General features: G+C 42.8%; 1 protein-coding gene across 8 annotated transcripts in view; it reads right to left on the reverse strand.

The window, feature by feature from the left end:
- GLI2 (GLI family zinc finger 2) overlaps nucleotides 1-15169 on the reverse strand; it is a 204853-nt gene that overhangs the window by 183243 nt on the left and 6441 nt on the right. For 3 of the 8 annotated variants that reach the window (XM_068195421.1, XM_068195423.1, XM_068195422.1), the window contains one exon: nucleotides 9382-9525. The gene's annotated coding sequence lies outside the window, so the exon portion shown is untranslated. Of the gene's footprint in view, nucleotides 1-3180; nucleotides 3244-5112; nucleotides 5306-5504; nucleotides 5625-9381; nucleotides 9526-15169 lie in introns of those variants that run through there. The other 5 variants (XM_068195420.1, XM_068195425.1, XM_068195424.1 and 2 more) reach the window with 4 other exon arrangements.

The raw sequence follows: 15169 nt of genomic DNA on the forward strand, positions 1-15169 counted from the left end.
GTAAATAACTAATCTGCAATCATTTAAATTTGGATTTAATTGCTAGGCAGCAAATACATTTAATTCCTGAAGAGGTAAATGCTCTGCCGAATACACACTTAAAGGTATTTAGTGACAGAAGCACTACAGTCAAGAATCCAAATGTCAGGAAGGCACAGAAAAGCCAAGGAGCAGAACTGGGGCTGCCGTGAGTTCACAGCTTTAAACAAACTTTTCCCTGGAAGAGAATTAATAATGTGGCCATCCGCACTGTACATACTGTAACTGCTGCAGGAGTGACACAATGAGGCACATGGGAGGCAAGAGGGTAGTGACTATAGAACAAAATTCAATCTAGTGACTAATGAATAAAAAGTTCCTTTTATTTCTCAGTTGTTTTTGGTTCATTAAATTTTCCACAGATTTGCAGAGAAGAAAACGTGATCAATAAACCTTGACAAAAGTGAACATGTGAAATGGGCGAGAGAAAGGCACAGGAAGATAAAAGTGATATCCCGATCACAGATTTCAGAGGCAGATGACCAGAGCTCTGGGCTGCTGAATAATCTGAATAGACCATCATTTCTTTACAGCCTTTTACTTTCTTTTCCCTGACTGCTGGAACTCTTCATTCAATACAATAGCAAATGCACTAAAACTTTTTTTCTTATGCTAATGGTCGCAATCGGGGCTCACAGTTAAAACACACTTCCCACCAACTTGTTTTCTTAAAAAAAAAAAAAAATTAACCTATTCAAGTTAAACTAAAATGTCAAAGACAGCTTAAGGCTTACTCTCACCATTCCTCAAAATTAATGGTTTTCTCCCCAGTAGATACAAAAAGAAAAGACTTGAATAAGGATAAAGCTGCAAGACTCTTTTCATATGAAAAAGAACACTTAGAAAGTAAAAAGAAATACATCCAGTACAAAGATCCTGGTACCTACAGTTCTAATTTGTATTGTTTCCTCTTAGAATATTTATAATTGCAGAAAGGTGACAGCCAATCACAAATAATTGTGAAACGATAAGAAAAGATTCACTAGTGACTAATGTATTTGGGCAGTCATGCCCATGACAGTATCAGAAACGCTTCCACTCATTACAATAGGAGCCCAAGAGAGCCTATATTCAATTTTTTTCTAATTTGGGTGTCCACTTCCAGGCACCGAGGCCTCTTTTTGCTGTGGTACTGAATATTCTCAAATGCCAAACAATTTTTACAGCTCTGACCTTCAGAATTAAAGGACAAATTTTCCTGTTCCCTTTGTGCAACACATTTCATCTTTAATGCATTTAGGTTCACTTTGTTTATAAGAAGTTAAAGGTTATGGGTTGTGGTTTTACAGTAGCCAAGAGTGAATGAACAGAAGTTCTGTGGCCTCTCCTGGACTACACGTATCAAACACGTATTCACTCCCAACTGGAACTGGTCCGAAGTTTGACCTGATTACCCACTATTTCCATTCCAGTCACTTGTTCACAAGGGAAACCTGCAATTTTGCCTCTTGAACTATCAAGACTGCCATGCAAGATGCAATTTTCATTCCTTTTACACCAAACACCAGTTAGTTTCTAGAAGATGCATATATATGGGATCTGCTGTATACACAGGTCATGAACTGTGTATACTCCATACATGCACACAAATGTGTGTACATAAATGTAGATATGCACAGGCACACATGTATTTGCTTTCTAAAACAATGCCTTCTTGCTGTCATTCATACGAGGATTCATTCTTTGCTGTTATTTTATTTAGTGTTGCATTAATTCATTCCCAAATACCTACAAGTTGTTTTGGTTTTTTTTTTTTTTTTTTAAGCGTCCTGGCAACAGAGCTGAAGCAAACCCTAAATACCACTTAATGCTTTGTGGCAAGTTGTCCAAATGTGCAACTGTTTAAAGTATTTACCCAGGTACATAAGGGGGTTGTGCAGCTCTTGAACAATGCCCTGGAATCTTTCCCATCAGCAAGAAAGCGGACAAAAAGCAGAGACCGCTTAACCTCAGTGCCTGAGCAGCAAGTGAGAAGTGCAAATATTGCATTTCTATAAAGCCCTAGAAGCTTCATAGAAATGGAGTGGCAACTAATTAGTTTGATGCTATAGTCACATCTAATGTTCCTAAGTAGCTTCTTTGAAAAAACTCACTGCCTTGAAATCCTTGGCCAGATTATTAAGTGGAGGCTTTGTGATGGAGCAATAGATAGGTGTTTGCTCCACAAATACATACAGATCTTGGTGACTGCTTACTGAATCCACTGCCTTCATTAATCTGCACTGGAAACTTCACTATGAACAGAGCACTTCTCAGAGTACAAAAGCATGAAGTATCTGTGTACCTTTCAGACTACAGGGCAAACAACTGGCTTACAGTAGGCCACCAAAAACAGGGGCAGGCAGTTAACCAAGTGTCTTCCGTGCTTGCAACTGCTATTAGGCCATATGCTCTACCCTATCCTTAAATTAAAAAAATATGGGTCCAGAGGACTGAAAAATGCAAACTTTCTCAATTTCTATTTCAATTTCTATTTACAAAGTGTCAAGATCATGAAAAATGTATTTTCAAGTCAGACAAAACTGCAGCTAACACATAATCCTTTCTGTGTACAGCTGATCACACAGCCCCAGAGCCTGTGCAGCTTCTATACAACTGTGCCACTGAAAGGAAAGTTGTGGTATAAACTTGTAAGATGATTAGAATCACAGAAAACATAATCAAAAATGGTTCTTTGACATAGAAGTTCAAACTGGTTTTCAAAACAATGACAAAAATACTGCTCTTTATATATATGCAGCCAGAAGGCTGTCTTTTCTAAATGTGACTTCAGTGTGACATTTGGGAATGCAAGCTGCTATGTGTTGGATGTCTGAGGTCGGGTTCTATTCTCTTTTATCCAAGTATAACCTGGAGCAGCTTCAATTAAATTATGCTAGATTTATATTGACATATGCATCTAGTTCAAATTCTGCTATGTCTCTAATTTTTCTCTAATTGAATGACCTAACACAAACAGTATTTGTCCATCTGTATACATCCCCTTTGACACACTGGAGAAACATAAAGAAAGACATTGAAAGGAAGTTGGAAACAGTCCTCGAGATCTGTTTTCCTTTGAAGAACAGCAGTTGCATTTCTGGGCACTTCAAAGTCACATACTTTATGCAATAACAATATTCGAGATGAAGTGAATCTTACCTCAACTTGCTTTAAAGATCAACTCTTTCACAAACACACACCAGAGGCTGCATATACACATACCTATAGATTAACAAGTTCATCTTCAGTCAATCAGGCACTTTTCAGTGCTACAGATAGGTCATGCTTTCAATCAAATGACAAATTTCCAGTTGTTTACAGTGGAAAAGCCATAATGAATTTCATTTGCTTCTTAAAAGTTGTCAGTTTTGCAATAACATTCAATAATACATTTTTATTGCAATTCAAAGTTTGACAGGTGTCACCATTTCCTGATATTACAGCCAAAATACAAATTACCATATCCACCCATCACAAAAGCTGAACCAAACCAATTCACCAACCGTAGTACTGTATACAGTAATTATCATGCAATTCAAACATTCCAGCAGCATAAACAATTATTTAATTATTTAACAAGATCCCCTTTTCCAGGTGAATTTAGTTTCTTTTCTAATAAAGTTATTATGTTTAGAACTTTAAAAAAAACCAAAACAAAACCAGCCCCAAAAAGACCTCCAAAGTTTTTCTTAAAGCAAGGTAGCTAGAACAAGCAGATAAAATCAACAAGTCTTATAACAAATCAGTCTATTCCACTTGTGTGTATTTTGAATTTCATGGCTTATTTACTTAACTTTTTTGGCACCAACTGCACAGCACATGCCAATACAATATTTGTTTAAATGCTGTTTTATGCACATGCTAGTAACGCTTACTTTCAAATTCTTGTACATCCCAAGAGCCTCAGTTGGGAAAAAAAAAAAAAAAAAAAAAAAAAAAAAGAAAGAAAAAAGAAGGGGATTGGTAGGGGGTAGACAAGGTTTTACAACTAGTGCCTTTATCTGTGGCCGTAAAAATATAAACACCATACACCAATAAAATGCTAATTTCTGTGAGCACGAGGTTTTCCAGCACCTGGGGCAGTATGAAATGCGAGGGCAGCTATAGGAAGACACAAGTTTCACTGGCCCGGCCGGCGGTGACCCCCCAGCCCTGGACATTTGGCCACCCGGGCCATGCAGCGGGGGCCGAGCCGGGTCCCGGCCCCGCGGAGGGGGCGCCGCACCGCACCGCGCCCGCGGCTGAGCCGCAGCCCCGGCCCGGGAAGTTCTGAAGCCCTGGCTGCAGGTTAGCTAAATGAATAAATAAATAAATAAGCCCGTAAACCTCGGAAAAGCCGGCAGCAGGACCACTGATAAATCACCCTAAGCCCCCGCGCTGGAAAAGTCAGGTTTCCCAGGAAATGATGGCAATCACTTGAGGCAGAAAAGGCATCTAGATGAGCCCATCTCCCTCCCCTCCTCCCTGATTGTTTTAAAGCCACCGAGTCCGGGGAAAAAAACTCTCAACTCTCTAAGTCCTTAATAGGATTGGAGTCCGGGTCTCTCCAAGCCGCTCCTCATCACACAGGGATCAAGTTGCAGCAGGGAATTTTTTAAATTCCTCAGCAAATATACTTGTCGAAAGATTGCCCCTCCCGGATGGGGGGATGACAAGAAGGCGAGGGGGCAACTTCATTTTTCTTCTGGAAAAAAAAGACAAACTCAGTTCTGGCTTTGGGGAGCTCCGCCGTCCTCCGGGACCCAGGGCAGGGCGGTCCCGGCAGCAGCCCGGGGCTGGGACTGTCACCGCAGCCCCCGGGAAAAACAATGGCCGTGGAGGCACGGTCCCGGAGGGGTCCGGACGGGGAAAGGGGGGGACGCACCGGACCCACGCGCGGCCCCATCCTCCCCGCTCACCTGCGAGGTCGGGGGGACACACGGGACGGGCCCCCCTCGGGCACCCGCTGCGAGGAGAGACCCTCACCAAACTGTACCCTCCCTCACACACACCCCCCACCGGCGCAGGGCAGCTCCAGCCAAAGCGGGAGAAGAGGAGGGGAAAAAAAAGAATAAAATCACAATGAAAAGACACAATAAGCATCAACTTTACCCAAAAAGCGAAGCAGCAAGTTTTCAGCAGACGAGCGGTTGCCGCGGAGCAGCGCTGCTCCTCCGGACCCCCATCATAAACTTGGGGGAGGGGGGCGTGGGAGGGACTTTCCCTCCGTCCTTCCCTTTTGTGCCTCTCCCCCGCTCCGCTCCGCTCCTCGCCAAAAGCTGCCGCGGATCCCGGCGGCGGCGCGGTGCTCTCCCGGCTGCAGGCGCGGAGCAGCTCCGCGGAGGCGGGCGGGGAGGGACGGGGACGGGGAGGGGGAGGGCTGTGGAGGGCTGGGGGCGGCGTGCAGAGGTGAGCGGCTCCCGCTGCCCATCCGCCCGGGCCGCCGGCGGGACACGGCGCGCACACGTACACCTACTTTATGTGTATGATAGGTACACACACACACATGCACACACACGAGGGATGAAGTTGAGCAGCCTGCAGGAAGACGCTGGAGCGCTTTCAAGCACTGACACAAGAGGAAAACTGGCTCTAGGGTCTGTTTTCTCTTTCACCCGCCCTTTAAGGAAAAAAAAGGGAAATCTAAACCTTCCCACCCTTTTGGCGCGGGAGCAGCACATCGCTCCGGATCTTCTCTCTCCTCCCCCCAGCCCCTTTCATCCCGGATCGCCCCCTCGCCTCAGCGAACCGCACCGTTTTGGGTGCGGGGCTCTCTGCGGGGCGCGGTGGGATCCGCTCCGCCAGCCCGGCCCCGCCGCGCCGCTCGGGAGCCCCCGCACACCCCGCTCAGCTGGAGCACATCTGCAGCGAACCCACACAAATCCCCCTGCCTCGAGGGAAGCTGCCCCCCTCCTCCCCAAACAGCACAAGTTTGGCTTGTGCAGATTCGCTCGCGCAGAGGCGGGGATGGAGCTGGGGGTGGTTTTCCTCCAACTTCGGTGGTTGATTTTTCCCCGCGAGTTTGCGCGACTTTTTCGAGCCCCCGCTACAGCAGGGCTGGAGGCAGCAGAGCTCCGCGGAACATCCTCGCACACGGGCGGCTTTACCCGCCGGGAACATCTAGGGGCAGAAACGCGTTCATTAAAGAATGTTCCCTAAACGCGATAAGCAACCTCAGCGGAGGCTGAATCTAGTTTACTCTTCTTTTGGGACTAAGGCTACGAGGAGGGGAGAAAGAATCTCCAAAAAGTGCCCCGCTCCCACCCCGAATATCTTCGCTTTTGCTCCGATCTACATTAAACAGCAGTACCAATGAGAAACGCAGCAGCCTGAACTTGGACTTTGGCCAGGCTGGGCTTGTTATTTAAATTGTTTTGATTTCTTTGGCTATGGAATTTATCAAAAGTTTAAAACACAACCAGATGCTGCTGGGAAGGGTCATTGCGCTGTACTCCAGAGCAAGCTCAAACTCGCCGTATCATCAGGGTATCTGACTCCGGCAGGATTATGGCCAGTACCATGGCAACCGCATGCCACATCAGCCCCCAGCTTCACTTTCAGTCCCTTGGGCAGTGTTAACATTTGCCAGCGGATTTGCCCGACACGCAGCCCAGGTCCGGGCAAGAGGAAAATGAGCACAAACCACTCAGAAACCTTCCTCTTCTAGCCTGTGCAAAGCAACCTGGCCGGGCTGCTTCATGCTACAATTTTAATCCTAAAAACCAGCTACCAATTTGGGTGTCTTCTGTTTGAAATTTTGCACACATAGCTTTTTCTCTTTGTTTTTGTTTTTGTTTTGTTTTTTTTTTTTTTTCTTTTCTTTTTTTTCTTCTTCTCTTTTTTCCCCTCCTTATTTTCTGGATATCATTAGAAGGCTGGTATCAGTCTTCTGCACTGGCTCACCATGCACTCCCAAATCCCATTTATTCCATTCAGATAGCCCGGGAAGGACTGTGAGGCAGGTTATTTTGCCAACCATCAAAACTGCAACTTTTTTTTTCTGGTCAAAGTCTCACATTAATATGCTCTCACTGTTTTATCCAAAGAAATTCCCTCCTCTCTCCATGGTACACATGCAGTCAGTGCTGGCACACCAGCACAACCTTACCCCATCCAAGTGGACAATTTTCTGCTGAGAGGAGTTTCATTGCACCTACTACTGATGAGCACCACGCAAAGGAGAGGAGGCTTTGGTTACCAAAAGAAGGATCAAAAAAAGTCTTTGATCTCCAAAAACAAAGCTCACTTTTATTCCCAGGTTACTTTACTTGGGAAAGATGATCTGGCAGCTTGGGAGACAGGTTAGAATAACGGGGTTTTGGATGGATCAAAACGACAAGCTGGCAAAACATTAACACTAGATATGTTCTAAATTCTTGCTGTGCAGTTATAAACATGTGTACATCCAGACTGCTGGCCAAGAACATATTTAAAATCAGAAGATGGAAGAATTAAAGGATTAATTCAGAGTTATGTAAAGAAGGACAGTTTTCCTTTCTAGAATTCTCACATGTCAATCTTTTAGAAGATGGAGATTTTTAAGCCTGAATGGAAACTCCTCCTTTTTGTCTGAAGGATGACGGCTGGCGATGGCTGGCGACGGCTGGAGTTTTTTGAGAACTTTGAGTCGGCTTTTACATTATCTGCCTGCTGTAGCTCATCTATCCTTCCCTCTTCTGCTCTGCTCGTTGAACTGCCCTCTCTTAATCTTCCATAGGTGTCCGAGATTAAATAGACGACAGAATGACTGACATTTGGTACACATAAAAGAATCAAAATATGAACAACGGGTCAAAGTGCAAACCTTCCCTCTTGTCTTCCCTCCTGCTCTTGTACAACTTGATAGGGATGAAACCAAGTAGGGATGTAAAGATACATGACAACGTGCACTTACTGTATCTTGCTGTAGCACGATCATGTGGATATAGAAGATACATTCCAAAATGTTCAGGACTAAGGAAAGAGGATTTTTTAAATCACAATTTTTAAAAAAGCCACTCACAATGATAAAAGATTGGCATACCACCAAGTCCAGGATTGCTAATCTGGGATCTGTCCCATTTCTGTTTGGTCAATGGAAAGAATCTGGAAGTTAGACTAACCTCAAAAGGCACAAATGTGGCTATTAAAATGTTTGAAATAGTTCTGAAAATGGACTCTAATTCTTTATTAAGGTACATCTTAAAAGAAAATTGTTGAAAAACCAATGGGGAATGCTCCATTCTGTTCTGTTCGTGTCTATAGAATTTATTTCTGTAATTTTCATAAATCCTTATGATAAATTAAAAGGCCCATTTGAGTATTCCAAAGGATACTCACAGGTAGAAGCTACCAGGGAAAAAAAATCACATTTAAATATGCTTCTCTTTTAGAAAGTAGAAAATAATTACATGTGGGATGATCACTAGGAGATAGAAGCCTAAAATCATGTATCATGCAACTCATATTTTTATGATGTCTGGTTTAAGTCCAAGTGGGAAGTAGTACATGACCACTTCTGCCCTGATTTAAACAGCTGTACCAGCTCTGGGGTCAATGAAGTTGCACTGAACCTGAATGCACCTCGTATCTATTGAATGTAATTAATCACAATGATATTTAATGAATTAACAATGTCATGTGTAATGCTGGCTCAGAATTTTACTAAGAGAATGGGAAAGATTTTTTGGCACCATAAATTCCTTTCTTTTTCTAAAGTTGCCCTGTTACCTGGGGGAAATTGTAACTGTGGGCAGACAAGGAGGCACTACTCACGGGGATGATATGCAGCTCTGATTGCTATCTGCTTCCATGTGTGTGTTGTCTCTTGTTTAGAGCTTCAGTGTTAAGTTTCTCAAGGCAGGTGCCATCTTCCTGCATTCTACATTTTGATTAAGCCTTATTTTATTTTTCCTCCCTGCAAAGTATATTCAAATTATAACTTCAATGCTAATTTCCTGATAGTTGCTGCTTTAGTTTAGTTTGTTTGTTTTTGTGTTTGATTTGGTTTGGTTTGTTTTGGTTTGGTTTGTGGGGAGAGGACTGGGAGGTTTTTTGCTGCATTGGAAGGATCAATTTTTGGCTGCTTTAATCTATATTGGATCATGAATATTGAACTAATACCATAAACTCTTCTAAGGGTTTTCTGTGATTATGAAATGATATTTCTATGCTGTATCAGCAAAGAAGGTGGTACTTCTATTTACTGCAAAACTGGCCTGGGAGCCTGCCTGTCATTTCAGAGAGCATGCAAGATCTTATTCAACTTCAAGTTGAAATGCCTGGCCAAAACAAGACCTTATTCACATGACTATATACACTGAATATTATGCTTGTAAAATGATAAATAAACCATTTGAATGGGCACTCACAATGGACCAGGGATACACACACCATCCTTACCTGTCTTAGCAGAAGGACAGAAGCTTCTTCAAAGTACACAGAGCCCATCATGTCTGCGTGGTTTTCAAGCAGTGCTGCAGTTGTGGCTGCCCATGCCAGACCCAGCCTGTTGTCACACTGTAAGAGGGCCCTTCTCACTCAGGTCTGAAAAAGGAAGTATGATTTGCTCTAAGACTGGCAACTCCAAGCTCAAACTACAGAAAGTTTAATATGAAAAGCTCAGGGATAAGTTATGCCTCTCACAGTGTTTCCAGCTGTAGAAAAGCAGCAGTGCTTTGTGCTTATGTGGGGAAAGGAAAACAAGTGACCCTGCAGTAGCATTGCTCTTTGGCATAGATGTGAAAACAAAATGTGCAGCTTCTCAGGGATGGTCTTTTCTCATAATAATTTGCAGTTTCTCATTCTTTATTCCTCTTCTCCCTGTCCCTCTAACTGCAGCCTCCTCTGCCAGACAGGAGATGGGCTACAGGGCTCTGCCTGCCCGGGGGCTTGAGGAGGGAGCAGGGCAGCACAGCAGCCTTGCAGGGCTCCTTTGGGCTTCATATGTCCCCAGCAAAATGCTTGATTTGATGAGGGCCCACATAACAGTTCTCTTCCCGGGGTTGATTGGGTTGCTCGAAATCTGTTGTCTCCTTATAGGGAGGAGGGGAAGAGAGCAGGCACAGGAGTGCACAGAATAGTAACTGGGATACCTGTAAATGGTATTGTGTGAAGAACTGCAAACAACTGGAATTGGCAGTGAACAGAAAGCAAAACTCGGACATTGATAGAAAGGCAGTGAGATTTGTTGGAAGCTATATTTACATTTCATGAGAGAAAACTAACAAGAAGACTTTTCATTCTACTCCAGGAAGAGATAATTTGTTAGGCTTTGCAGAAAAACAGAAATCCTTGTCGGTACAAAATGTATAACTTGGTGCTGTACACATTATACCATATTGCATATACACAGTGTATATATACTGATAAATAATTTGCACTGATTTGCCTTGATCTTGGACCGCTGAGACATTACCTACTGTGGCCAATGCCTGTAATAAAAGTTTGTGCTTTCCTCCAGCCAAAAAACTTTATCCATTTAAACTTCATAGTTGTATAACCATTAATTAGGATCTCTAATGCTTATCTAATCCAAGGCCAGATAAAGAATCCCTGATACAGCTGGAAAGGAAATCCCAATTCATAGACCCAAATTCAGGCTACTAGATAATGCTGTCTCACAAAGAAATCCTTTGCCAGAGCTCAGTCTGCTTTATTCTGCCCTGACTTTAAGGGTATATAAAGCATTCAAATAGATCTCATCTTATTTACTTTTGTAAGTCACTTTTTCTAAGTCTTTTGGAGGAATTACAAATCCTCCTTGCTGGATGGCATTTTAGCAAAAGCACGAACTCTTGTGCTAGTCCTAGTTTTAGGAGGCTGTAAAGGAATAAAAGGATTAGAAATAAGAATATGACCGAATCATTGACATCTCAGAGTTCTTGTGTATTAAGGGCCCCTTTCTGCAGATAACACACCCAGGGGGTGCAGAACAACAGCCAAACTTGTATAAATACTAAGAGTTCTGGAAAGGGCTCCAATTTTTCAGTACTCAGATTTTCGGGGGTAGCCTGCCTTCTTCGGAAATGAGTTGTCTGTGAGTTATCTCAAGTCAAGCGTCCAAAATACCCATCCTTTACTGTAAATCTTGACTAACATCTTATGGTGATGAGCAAAGAATGTGGACACAGATATATGAAACTGCTGGCTGAACAGCAGGAGGTGCCTGAAAACTCTATCAAGCCAATGTGAATTTCCATTACATTTGTTGAATAAATGAGTGGCACAAACATCTGTAATCAGAAGTAACCCAAATCCCTCAATGATAGCCCTCCTATGTACTGCCCACAGAGGTCCAGCCCAGTTTTGCTGAAGAGACAAGGAACATTTGCAATCATACCTAATGTATTTCAAATTGGTTATATTGTTTATAGATTGCTTATGTCAAAACTGGTGAATTCTCTGGTGTGCTTTAGGATTTATGTATTCCAGTTCTTTGAAAGGTTTGTTCTTATTTGTTGCTACCTGCAAAAATATATATCTTAGCCCCAATTCACAGTGGAACAATGTTAGGTCATTATTCCTTGAATTGTTAGGCTGTAAAGAAGCAATTTCTCACTAACCTGTGACACAGGAAATTGTGATTCTGATGTCAGGTCATTGCTGGAGTTCCTTTTACAGCAATCTGTTTTTCTTGTCAGTAAATGACATTTATATATTATTTCTATGCAGTGTAGGCTTCAGAATTTTTGTATGTATACATTCAATATTTCTCTTCTGCCTCTTATTCTGCATAGCTGAGAGTTTTAATATATGATTCAACTGATAAATAAATATATTTTGATTGATAGTGCAAATACCTGGCAGCTGAAACTAGTGCTATCTCAAAGTGCTTCTCAGAATAGTTGAGTTTCCTGCTTTTGTTTTCACTGTGATTTCTTTCACGAAGCATTGCAATGAATGATTAATGCTTGGATGCTTCTTTTCTCTGGATTCGCTGCTGAACTTAATGTGTTACTTTGTGCTCTGCATGGAGGGAACACAACCCAAACTGCCACCGTGGCAAGATTCTATACCCTATTTAATTGGGCTTGGTGTTAGGAACCACAGTCACTCGTGAGCTTCAGAGCTCCCTGTGATGAGAATAAATCTTTTTTGCCAATGTACGGCAGCCTAATGCAGTTGTTTTATTCTTTTCATTTGAAATTGGGTAACACGTAAAATATTGGACAGATGACAGTGTGCATATGTTTTACCAATAAATATGCATATTGACTACACAAGAGGTGGCTTACCAGCAGAATATGTTTTACATATACTTAGGGGACTGATGCTATAAAGCTACACATCCACAGAGACAAAAGTTATTTCCATTGAAATGCACACAGCATCAAACCTTTCCACAGAATTAAAGCACCTCTCTCTCTGTTAGTGGTTTTTAGGATAATATGCACAGAAAGAGAGCTCTGTAATACTAATATGAATACTTTCTTCTGGAAACATCCCAAACATTTCCAAAACAGCCTAGATCCCGCTGGCTCTGCACACAGGAGGTGATCTGTGCATGTCTCATGGGGTAAGCAGATGGGATAAAGTCCTCAGTGGAACATAATATATACAATAGGTCACATAACCATACGCAGGATAAACATTGGAACCACACTACAAAATTAACGTCTTCCTCTTAAATGCAGTAGCTATTTAATTATCCAAGACAACTAAGATCTGTTAGTATATTTACAGAACAATGGCATCAGCAGAAGGTGATTAGCAAGGACCACAAAACTTTCACCAAAAGTCCAAAATTAATTTCTACCACCTCCTAACCATCCATTCATTTTAATCCATTGTTTCTGATGCATAGATTCAAATAAAGTTTTCCAAAACAGAATGAAAATTACAATATTTATACTAATTAAAAAACCAAGGCAAAATAAATTCCATCCCTAAAGACTTCCAAAATTTGGAGTGAACAAATCCTAGAAGGTATACTAGTAGCAATTTTACACACAAGAAGAGAGGTTATGCTACTAATGTGTAGTTTATTAATCTCTGATATCCTCAGGATCAGCAATCAAATAATTATTTGGCATAAAACATGGAGGGAAAAAACCCCATTGTACTATGTTGATATAAAAATGTGAGGTAAGTCTGGTTCTTTGATAATATGACCTCTTAATAGAACAATTAATCTTCCAGTATCACCACAAATTTCTCAGTTCCAGGTGGCAGAGCTGATATGACATAACCTAAATGTAACATGGTGAGAATGACTCAGCCAGGCAGCCCCAAGGAGAGCAGTTTCCCCCAGCCAGGAGCTTATGGCATGAACGCCCATACTGACCGTGCAGATTCTAATCAGTGCAAAGAGCAACAGTCCTCTCTTCGAAGATCATCTAAAGAAGCTGACAAACACTGAATGCAGTCTGGTAGTCCCAATTTATGAACATATTCCAAATATCAGAAAGAATACTGTTAAAAGTCCTTCTGTCGTTTCATTGCAGAACCGCTAAGCAACAGTAGGGTCCCCAGAACTGGGATGGTAACTCATGGGATCCTGGTGCAGCCCAACAGTTTGTTACATCTTGAGACTTCTCTCAACACACTCTCCCCAAATCGTCTGAAACCTGCGATGTTCTGAAGTGAACACACTTAACCCAGTGAGCATTTTCTTGCACCACTAAATTACATTTTCCCCTTCTGACCACAGAAGAATAAATCATAGTAAAAGTAATCAGGTACACCCTGAAGGATTGTCCTTGCCCTTAAGCCTTTTCCTTAACTTTCACAGAACATCACAGCTGTCATCTGAAATGTGCCACACTTTGGAAAACCATGAAAAAAAGAGGGTGAATCTACCAAGTATTACAGCAGAGCACTTTCCACCAGCCTGGGTTAGGTCTCTCACGCTCCCAGGGGTGTTAGGCACAGCCCACCTCAGTTCCTCTCCAAATGCTCTCTAGAAAATGCCCTTTTTCTCCAGCTTTTCTGAAGAGTTAACTGCCCAGGACAAAGTTACTTAATCAGGTTCTGGATAAGTCCAGAGAAAAATGCAATGCAAACACAGAAAAAGGCTGGAGCTGATGCAACCTGAGACAGTGCACACTCTGTGGTCCAGAGGTGGAAAGCTCAAACTGTATTGAAGGAGAATAACTCAATCAAGGAGTGACGCAAGCAGAACCACGAGAAAGCCCACAAGAAAAGCCCACAAGAAAGCCCTGCATGGGTACAGTCCCTGAGGAAATGGGCCATCCTAGATCCAGTGATTTCCTGGGAGCAAAGAGCTCCAGCCACAAGTGTGGTTCAGGGATTGCACAATTTGCAGCTGAGCTGTGGCCTCCTTCCCACCACCACCTTCAAAACGAGCTCCTGTGCACTGCGAAGCAGCTTCCACAAAGCAGCTGGGGACAGTGAGCAGAAGGTACAGCAAGGACTCTGAGCATTGGTGTTTAATTTTCTCAGTGATCATCACTGGAATCACTGAATAGCAGGAGAGGGGCTTACACGCTTCTAGTGCAGTGCCAACATCACAGTCACAGAAACTGAAGTCGAAGAGCAGCTTTAAACAACTCCAGTCAACACTGGCAACAGCTCAGCAAGGGGAGCTCAGCCTCATGAAGTGCTGCTGGCGAAGGGAAAAGGTTTAGTGACATTCAGAAGGTCTGCACGGTGCTGTCGGGACTTCCACTGTAGAGCATCTGGAAAAGGGGCTGGAAATGAGTTGCATATCTTTTTTTTAAATCCATTTTCCAAGATTTGAATTAGCTATCATATTTTTTTGACTACTTCAGTCTCCTGAAAGGGTATGCCAATTTTTGTTCCTACAAAACGGTTTGCAAGATCTTTTGGAAACAAATGGTCAGAGACCCCACCTTGCACTTTATCTGAAGGATGTTGAAGCAAACATTGCCTTCTCATGTCATGCTGGGCATGGTCTCAATGCTGACCCAGCAGGGGGATTGCCATCAGCTGAGTCACCAAGACCGCTTCCTGCAGCTCCTCTGTGGTCCTTGAGGAATCCAAATCCAGAGCAGCACTGACCTTGTCTGAGCTCTCAGAGGGTTTTGGGGGCCCAGCACAAAGACATTTCCATGTGAGCTACTCTCCGAGGGGCTCCTTCATTCATGCTAAGCTACATGGTTCCACTGCAATGGGTAAAAGGTTATGAAGAGAAGGAAGCACAGTAGGTATCTCCCTGTATGGAAATCACATTTGTGAAGATGATTTTACAGCACCCAGCACAGACATG

The sequence above is a fragment of the Anomalospiza imberbis genome, chromosome 7, assembly GCF_031753505.1.
Source record: "Anomalospiza imberbis isolate Cuckoo-Finch-1a 21T00152 chromosome 7, ASM3175350v1, whole genome shotgun sequence".
Classification (NCBI taxonomy): Eukaryota; Metazoa; Chordata; class Aves; order Passeriformes; family Viduidae; genus Anomalospiza; species Anomalospiza imberbis.